We start from the raw sequence: 8,660 nt of genomic DNA, 5'->3' as shown, positions 1-8,660 counted from the left end.
ACTTACCGTCTGCTTAAACCTCCCTTTATTATTATTTTAGCCTGTGTATCATTACCTAACTGGTATGCGTTCTTCTGTCCAGCTCTTGGTGATCTAGTTGAATTCTAGACATTGTGCTAAGAAGTGTATTTGAAGCAGATAAGTATGTATAATACAAATGCGTTTTGTTAGACCTGATGGATGCTATTTTTCTTTTAATAGGTTTGTAGCAAACTAACACAATAACACAATGTATTCCTTTTCAAGGTACATTGTCGAAACAGGTCTATTAAGAGCGCGTTGAGCTATTTCTCGCTTCTATTGAACAGTCTGTTGCTCAAACACAACAGCCAACAAACGCCAGCTGCCTCAACAAAAGTAGAAACCTAACCCTTTTATGCAATGTTTTAACAGAAAGGGTAGCTCTGTTTAATTAAAAACATTGATGATTCAGTGAAACAATGGAAACTCAAGTTCAAGTGGTGCTCTATTGATTTAAGATGATTTTTACTAGCAATGGGTATAATTCATTTTCTCCCTCCCAGCTCTCTTGCGTGAAGGGCTTCCTTCTTGGGGGCATTATCTGGGTGAATAGGGAAAGACAGAGATGGCTATTGCCTTAGAAACCTGATTAACGAAGGGTGCTTTGAGGGTAAGGTGTTTAATTTATAAGTGCACCCCGTATTTTTTGTGAGCTTATCCGCGGCGGGGATGCTTTGAAAGTATCTCCTCTCAGCAGGTTAAAAAGTGAAGTCTGCAGTCCTGGCATTTAAATGTCTTTGTTATTGTGTCAAGCAAGTTGTTGAAAACTGCATGCTCAGAATACTAAGGTTGGGCCAGCTAGAGGCGACGTATGCGTGCGTGGGTATATGTGTGCACCCCTAGGCGTAAGGCTGTGCACACGAGGACAATTATTGTCATCAGCTGCTCGGCAGCCCGCGCACCCGACCTCTCCTCTGGGCGACCCCATGGCCTCCGGGCTTTCAAAGCCTGAAGTGGAGCAGGACGGATTCCACCCTGGAGAGACTGCCCTGCTCGCGAGCCTCGAATTCTTTCTGCGGGGGGTGGGGGGGGGGGAAGCGCGGGCTGCCACCCAGGGTACCTGGGTCGTGCCCTGGAAGGGGGTTGGTGGTGGTGGTGGTTCTGGGGCTCTCCTCACTGCCCGCGGGGTGGACAAGGGGGCGGGACGCCCAGCATGACCGCTGTGGCCTGGGGGCAGAGTGGTCCAGGCCGGACGGCGAACAGGTGCTTCCGTGGTCTCCACGTCCCATCCTTACTCCTCCTTTCCCTCCCCTCCCCTCCTCTCCCCTGTGCCATCCTCCCCCCCCTCCCGTCTCCTCCCCCTCCTTGTTCCCCTCCCCTCCCCCACACCTCCCCTCCTTGCTCCCCTCCCTTCCTTCCTCCTGGCTCCTCCCCTCCTGGCTCCCCTCCCCTCCTCCTTCCCATCTCCTCCAGTCTCCACCCCCTCCTTGCTCCCATCCCTTCCTCCTTCACATCCCCTCCTCCCCCTTGCTCCCCTCCCCTCCCCCTCCAATCCTTACCTCTCCTTGCTCCCCTCCCCTTTGCTCCTCCCCCTTCTCCCTCCTTGCTCTCCTCCCCTCCCCTTGCTCCTCCCCTCCCCCTCCTTTCTCCCATCCCCTCCCCCTTGCCCCTCCCCCTCCTTGCTCCCATCCCCTCACCTCCTCCTCCTTGCTCCTGTCCTCTCCCCTTCCTCTCCTATCCCCTTTCCCTCCTTGCTCTCCTCCCCTCCCCTTGCTCCTCCCCTCCCCCTCCTTTCTCCCATCCCCTCCCCCTTGCCCCTCCCCCTCCTTGCTCCCATCCCCTCACCTCCCCCTCCTTGCTCCTGTCCTCTCCCCTTCCTCTCCTATCCCCTTCCCCTCCTTGCTCCGCTCCCTGTGCTTCCCAGCGTCATCCTCCTCGCCCACAAGAGCCAACTCAGGGCCGCCCAGAGAGCCAGGAGTCTTCCACGACCTAGGCTGGCCTGCGAGTCGCAGTGGAAATGGGGGTGGGTGGGCTGAGAAGACGCGTTTGGTCCCTGGCTGGACGGAAAGGCGAAGGCTGGCGGGTCTCACGCGAACCTCGCACGCGAGGCCTCAAGGCGTCCAGGCTTCTCCGGCCTAAGGTGGCGGCCTAGGCCCGTGGCGGCCCAGGAAGCGCAGCCTCGCCGTGGGCAGGCGCCCCGGGGCGGCCCGCGCAGCTCTGCAGGGGCCGTTCCCGTCGGCCCGTGCGCGCGCTGGGGTGAAAGGGCACGCTGCGGCGCGTGCTCGCCTTCCCGCCAAAACCCGAGCGCGCACGACGCCTGCGCTGCGGCCCTCGCTCCCCGCCCCTCCACCTAGGCCGCGGGGAAGGGAGGCCGCGGTCCACTGTCCTCATCGAAACCCAGTCTGTCGACATGGGCCGTTGAGGCCCAGAGTGAATTATTTAAGCTGTTCCTGGTGTTTAAGGAGTTTTTTTTTTTTCTTTTCAGTTTCTAAAGAATGTTGTAAAAAATACAAACTCACACACACACACACATATATAAAATCAGCCCTTGTTACATGCTTTTTTTTCTTCCTCCTCTTAGCTGAACATGCTCTATTTCCTGAGACGGAGGAGTTATGTAAGTGTTTAAACATGTGTCAAGTGTCTTATAAATAATACAAATTCATGAGGGAAAGGAGGCAATTTAACTGATACCTGAAGTACTTGGCATACTTAACACTAAACTTAGGAGGGTGGTTTTTTTTTTTGACTATGGGAATTGAAGTAAGGAAAGCTGCCCTGGGATCGTGGCACCTCTTGGAGGGCTTTCATTTCCATTGCTTATTCAGGTTAGGGCTGGACGAAGTCGCCCCTAACCAGATGTGTCTCGGAGGAGCCTTTGTCCATCCTATAGAGGAAGCTCAAGTATTCTACGCAAGTGTGTACAATATGGGTATGTTGGAATATCAGTATTTTGGGATCACTTTTCTTCCTTTGCACTCCTGTCCTTACCCCCTTTTTGAAGTGTTCTCTTTCCTTTAAAAATATTTGTCCCTGTGACAATGCTGTGACCTTCCCTGCTCCTTGTTATAATGAATGCTGCTTCTGACCCAAAAGACCAAAAAATAGGAAAGATCCTCATCTTTCATTATGGATCTGGTCTATTAAAGCATCTAAATTTTGGTATTTATTTTCTTTCCTAGGAAAGCTTTAAAAAGGTTTTACTGACATATTTTGAGAACTGAGGAAGCTAACATCAAAACATTATTTTTACAATAAAATGACATTGAAAATCAGACAAAACTTTAGGGTTATTGTCTATTTTTATTCTCTTGGAAAAGGGAAACTTTGCTGCTACCTCATTTAAAAAAAAAAATTAGGGCTGGAGAAATGGCTTAGCAGTTAAAATGCTTCCCTGCAAAGCCAAAGGCAGTTAGAGATAAACATAGAGAGAGAGGGAGAGACTGGGCATGCCAGGACCTCTAGCGACTGCATATGAACTCCAGACAAATGTTGTATACATGCTCTCACTCTCTTCTTGCAAATAAATAAATATAAATATCTTAAAAGAAAAAAGTGGTAGTCTCCTAACAGTGTTAATTTAAGGCAAGGATATCTCTATCACACACTTTGACCATATTGTTCTATTGATCCTTAGCTGGGGAGCTGACTCAGTGGCTAAAATGCTTGCTGCTCAAGTGTAAGGAGCTGAGGTCAGATCCGTAGGATCCATGTAAAAATGCCACACGTGGTTACAGGAGCCTATCCCCAGCATTGGGGAAACAGAGGCAGTAGAGTCCCTGGGCTTTCTGGCTAGCTTATCTAGCCAAACTGGTGAGCTCTAGGTTCAGTGTCTTGGGAAATAAGGGGGAATGTGATTGAGGAAGATACCCATGGTGACCTCTGCCCTTCCCACATTCTGTGTATAGCTGTACTTGCACACATGTTTACCAAAATGCACATATACAAGAAAAAAAATTTTCCTGATCCTTGTGTTGTGTTCGTGTCCTGTTTCTTAAAATGGCGACCCTGCTGCTGGTAAAACTCTATACTCATTTCTAGGGTGCTCAAGCAATATTTCTGGTGTAGTATACATTTTCATTTCCAAGTTTTGTTTTGAGAAGGGAAAAATTCTCATTCTCTTGAACTTACTATGTAGCTGAAGCTGGCCTTGAACTACCAATCTTCCTACCTTCACCTCCTGAGTGCTGGGATCCTAGGTGTGCTCTACTTCCCCGAGTCTTCTTCACCTGCTTCCTTCCTTCCATAGGTTTAGCCATGCCCTGCTGATAATGCTGCTCCTTGTGTCAGACATCTCTTCTCTTCTACCTGCATCTGGCTTTGTGTGGCTCAAACTCTCTCTCCCCAGCCCCATTCACTGTCTTCTTAGAACCTACAGTTGAATTTTTTTTTTTTTTTTTTCAGGTAGGGTCTCTCTCTAGCCCAGGCTGACCTGGACTTCACTATGTAGTCTCAGGGTAGCCTCAAACTCATGGCAGTCCTCCTACCTCTGCCTCCCAAATGCTGGGATTAAAGGCGTGTGTCACCATGCCTGGCCCCTACATTTGAATTTGTAGGGTTCTGAGTTAGAGTTCATTCCTCGAGTCAAGACTTCTGGTACATTTCAAATGACCCTTTAAGCTTCAAGATTCTTTGTTTTTAGATCACGGCACCTGATCTTCTCTTTGCCTAAGGTGTTATGATTCTCTGGAGGCTTTTCAGTTTCTTATGAAAATAGCTTTCAGGTGATTTTCTTCCTATCTGTACAGATTTGTTTAGGTGTCTGTGGACCCCTGTTATGGACCTTGAACTCACTCTGTAGCCCCAGGCTGGAGGAGCACGGAGATCCTCCTACTTTAACTTCCTGAGTGGTCGGACTAAAGGCATGCATCACCAAGAAGCTTTTTTTTTTTTTTTTTTGAGGTAGGGTTTCACTCTAGTCTAGGCTGACCTGGAATTCACTCTGAATCCATACTCAGGGTGACCTTGAACTCATGGTGATCTTCCTACCTCTGTCTCTCGAGTGCTGGGACTAAAGGAGTGTGCCACCACACTTGGCTAAGAAGCTTATTCTTTTATTTTATTTTATTCTTTTATTTTTTTAAATTTATTTGACAGCAACAGACAGAGAGAGAAAGAGGCAGATAGAATGAGAGAGAATGGGCGCGCCAGGGCCTCCAGCCACTGCAAACGAACTCCAGACGCGTGTGCCCCCTTGTGCATCTGGCAAACGTGGGTCCTGGGGAATCGAGCCTCGAACCGGGGTCCTTAGGCTTCACAGGCAAGCGCTTAACCGCTGAGCCATCTCTCCAGCCCAAGAAGCTTATTCTTGATTATGAGGTTGCTATAAATTTGGAAAATGACTACTAACAGAGAAAATAATGCTATATTATGGAAAGTGACTAAGTAATACAAAGTGAGAATATAGCTCAGGTAGAGCATATGCTCAGCATTTGTGAGGCTATGGGTTTAAGCTGTAGAATCATAAAAAAAAATAAACTATAATAACTACGGCACACGTTTATAATCCCAGCATTCAGGAGGCTGGAACAGGAGGACCATGGATTGGGAGGCCAGCCTGGGCTGCATAGCGGGACCCTGTTTCAAAAACAAAGCAATACAAAAACAAAAAGTCCCACAAGAACAAAAAAGAACCACTTCTGTTTTTGTTTAAGATGGAATCATTTGCACCAGAATGTAAGCCATTATAAAACTGCAGCAAAAGCATAAAACAGCTTTCAAGTGAACCAAAGTGGCTCACATTTATAATCCCAGCACTCAGGAGATTGTGTTAGGCAGGTCACCATGAGTTCAAAGCGAGCCTGGTCTATATAGTGAATTCAGGACAGCTTGTGCTACAGAGTGAGACTTTGTCTCAACAAAAACTAAAACTTGGGCTGGAGAGACAGTTAAGATTTTTGCCTGTAAGCATAAGGACCGAGGTTCAACTCCCTAATACCTATGTAAGCCAGATGCATATGGTGGTGTATGCATCTGGAGTTCCTTTGCACTGGCTGGAGACCCTGGCATGCCCATTCTCTCTCTTTCTCTCTATCCGCCTCTTTCTCTCTCTCTAATAAATAAATTAAATAAATAAAAAAGTTACAGAATTTAAGAAACCTGTAACTAAACTGACCAAGAAAAAGGCAAGCAGAGAAACAGAAAACAATCTCAGCAATGAAAAACATAAAAAATAAAATTAGTTTCCAGTATTTTCGTACTGCTGCTGTTACTGTTGGGGATTGAAATCAGGGTCTTGAGTTTGCTAACACATGCTGATGTACAGCTCCAGACTCAAGTTGCTGGCCAACTTGACAACTCACATGAAGTATACACATTTTTTGAAAGACACAAATACTAAAAGAACAAGAAACTGAAAATTTAGTAGGTTTGTCTCAAGTAAAGAATTTGAATTTATAAATACAAGCCCTTTCATTCCAAAGGAAGCAGAAAAGACACCACAAAATTCAACCCTTGCCATGACTCTTGGCAAGCTAAAATTAGGGCATTGTCTGCAATCAAAGAATATCTAGTAAAAAAAAAGCAAAACAAAACAAAAAAACCCATAGTTAACAATACTCTAGGGTGAAGACTGAATACTTTCCCCTTAACATTTTGAATAAGATAATGTCAGTTCTCACTACTCCAATTCAACATTGTGCCTGGAGGGCCTAGCTTTGAAGCCAGTGCAACAAGTCAAAAATAAATAAATAAATAAACAAATAAACAAACAAACAAATAAATAAAAAGGCATAACGAATACATGCATTTTGGTTTGATTTATTTAGTTGTAAGTGGGTGTGTGGGGGGTGCCAGGACCTCTAGCCACTGCAAAAGAACTCCAGATGCATGCACTACTTTGTGTGTCCAGCTATATGTGGGTACTGGGCAATTGAACCCAAGTCATCAGGCTTTGCAGACAAGCGTCTTAACTGCTGAGCCATCTCACCAGTGCTAAGTACATAAAATTTATATGCAAAACACTTGGCTAATATGATAGTTTATTTCTCTCTTATGTAATACTTTAAGGTAAGTCAATAGATTTTGCCCCATGAAGGTATGAATGCCAAAGACCGGTGGGATGACCTAGTTACAGGTAGTGTGCAAGATAAACATTAAGGTTAAACAGGCTTAGAATCCCTAGCGAGCTTGCTCCCTCAAGAAAGTTACACAGTGTAATGGGCCTTGTACTACCCTGTACCTAGGGAACTTAAAAGTAGTCCAGGGGCTGGAAAGGTGACTCAATGGTTAAGGCACTTGCCTGGAAAAACCTAACGACCCAGGTTTGATTCGCCAGTACCCATGTAAAGCCAGATGCACGTAGTGGCCTATGCATATGGAATGTGTTTGCAGTGGCTGGAGGCCCTAGCATGCCTATTCTCTGTCTCTCTTCTCTCTAGCTCTCTTTGCCTGCAAACAAGTAAATAAAATAAAATGAATTGACATAAAAGCAGTGAATTTTATTATTTTATTTTTAATATTTATTTTATTCTTTTTTTGAGGTAGGGTCTTGCTCTCCCCCAGACTGGCCTGGAATTCACTATGTAGTCTCGGGTAGTCTTGAATGCACAGCAATCTTTCTGTTTCTGCCTCCTGAGTGAGTGCTGAGATTAAAGGCATGTGCCACCACACCTGGCTTTACTATTTTAAGTATATAATTTTTTTTTGAGACAAGTTGTCTTCAAACTCATTATGTAGAAATCCAGATCCTGCCTTTACTTTCCAAGAGCTCAAGTGCTGGGGTTATAGGCATATTCCACTATATCCCTGTGAGTTTGAGGCCAGCTTGGGCTACAGAGGTCCAGATCAGTCTGGACTAGAGTGAGACCCTACCTCAAAACGACAACAAGGAGAGTGTGGTGGTGTGTGCCTTTAATCCCAGCATTCAGGAGGTAGAGGTAGGAGGATCACTGTGAGTTCAAGGCCACCCTGAGACTTCACAGTGAATTCCAGGTCAGCCTGAGCTAGTGAGACCTTGCCTCGGAAAACCAGAGGGAAAAAAAAAGTACATTATCCTCTTTGTAGTTTGTATTTATTTATTTATTTATTTATTTATTTATTTATTTATTATGTCCCCACACTGAGGCATTTTATTCATGTCTGCTTTCTTTACACCCCTAGGAAAAGAAGCCCAGGAGTCTCCCTCCAGTGGGCTCTCCTCTGGCTTCCTGATGGTCCATGGTGCCAGCTGAGGTTGTCAGTACAATGAAACCAAACAGATGGGATGGGAGCCATCTTTCTAAGTCTTTGGGCTGTACATCAAGCCTGGGGCTGATCACACCACACTTGTTTAGCCTGCCTGTGAGGTTCACAATGACTTTCCCAGCTCTGTGATCATCAGTGATTGCAAACTCGCCAATGTGACCACGCTTTATCATTCCGGCTGGAAACTGACTTTGGAGCATAGCCTAATAAGGGCCTGGCCTTGGCCTCTTTTTTCAGCGTTGTTGTTGATGCTCTTGAGAGCATCAGCTAGGACATTCATGAGGACCGTGATGGCCGAGTGAAAAGATGATGGAAAGAGTATATATTTTTGAAAGAAGGTTTTATGTATCTCAGGCTACCCTGGAACTTGCAATGTCATTGAGGATGACCTGATTTAATCCCCTTGTGTACAGGGATTACATTCATGCACCACTACGCCTGGTTTCACACAGTGCCAGGGATAGAACCCAGGGCCTTGTGCACTCTAGGCAAACACCATGCCAACTGAGCTATGT

At 46.0% G+C, this 8,660-nt stretch overlaps 1 pseudogene; it reads right to left on the bottom strand.

Moving 5' to 3' along the window:
- Positions 1-8,057: 8,057 nt before the first annotated feature.
- LOC101594686 lies at positions 8,058-8,425 on the bottom strand (annotated as a pseudogene).
- Between the last annotated feature and the right edge of the window lie 235 nt (positions 8,426-8,660).

Source organism: Jaculus jaculus, chromosome 3 (assembly GCF_020740685.1).
Source record: "Jaculus jaculus isolate mJacJac1 chromosome 3, mJacJac1.mat.Y.cur, whole genome shotgun sequence".
NCBI classification, from domain to species: domain Eukaryota; kingdom Metazoa; phylum Chordata; class Mammalia; order Rodentia; family Dipodidae; genus Jaculus; species Jaculus jaculus.
This window is presented reverse-complemented; position numbering and strand designations above follow the sequence as displayed.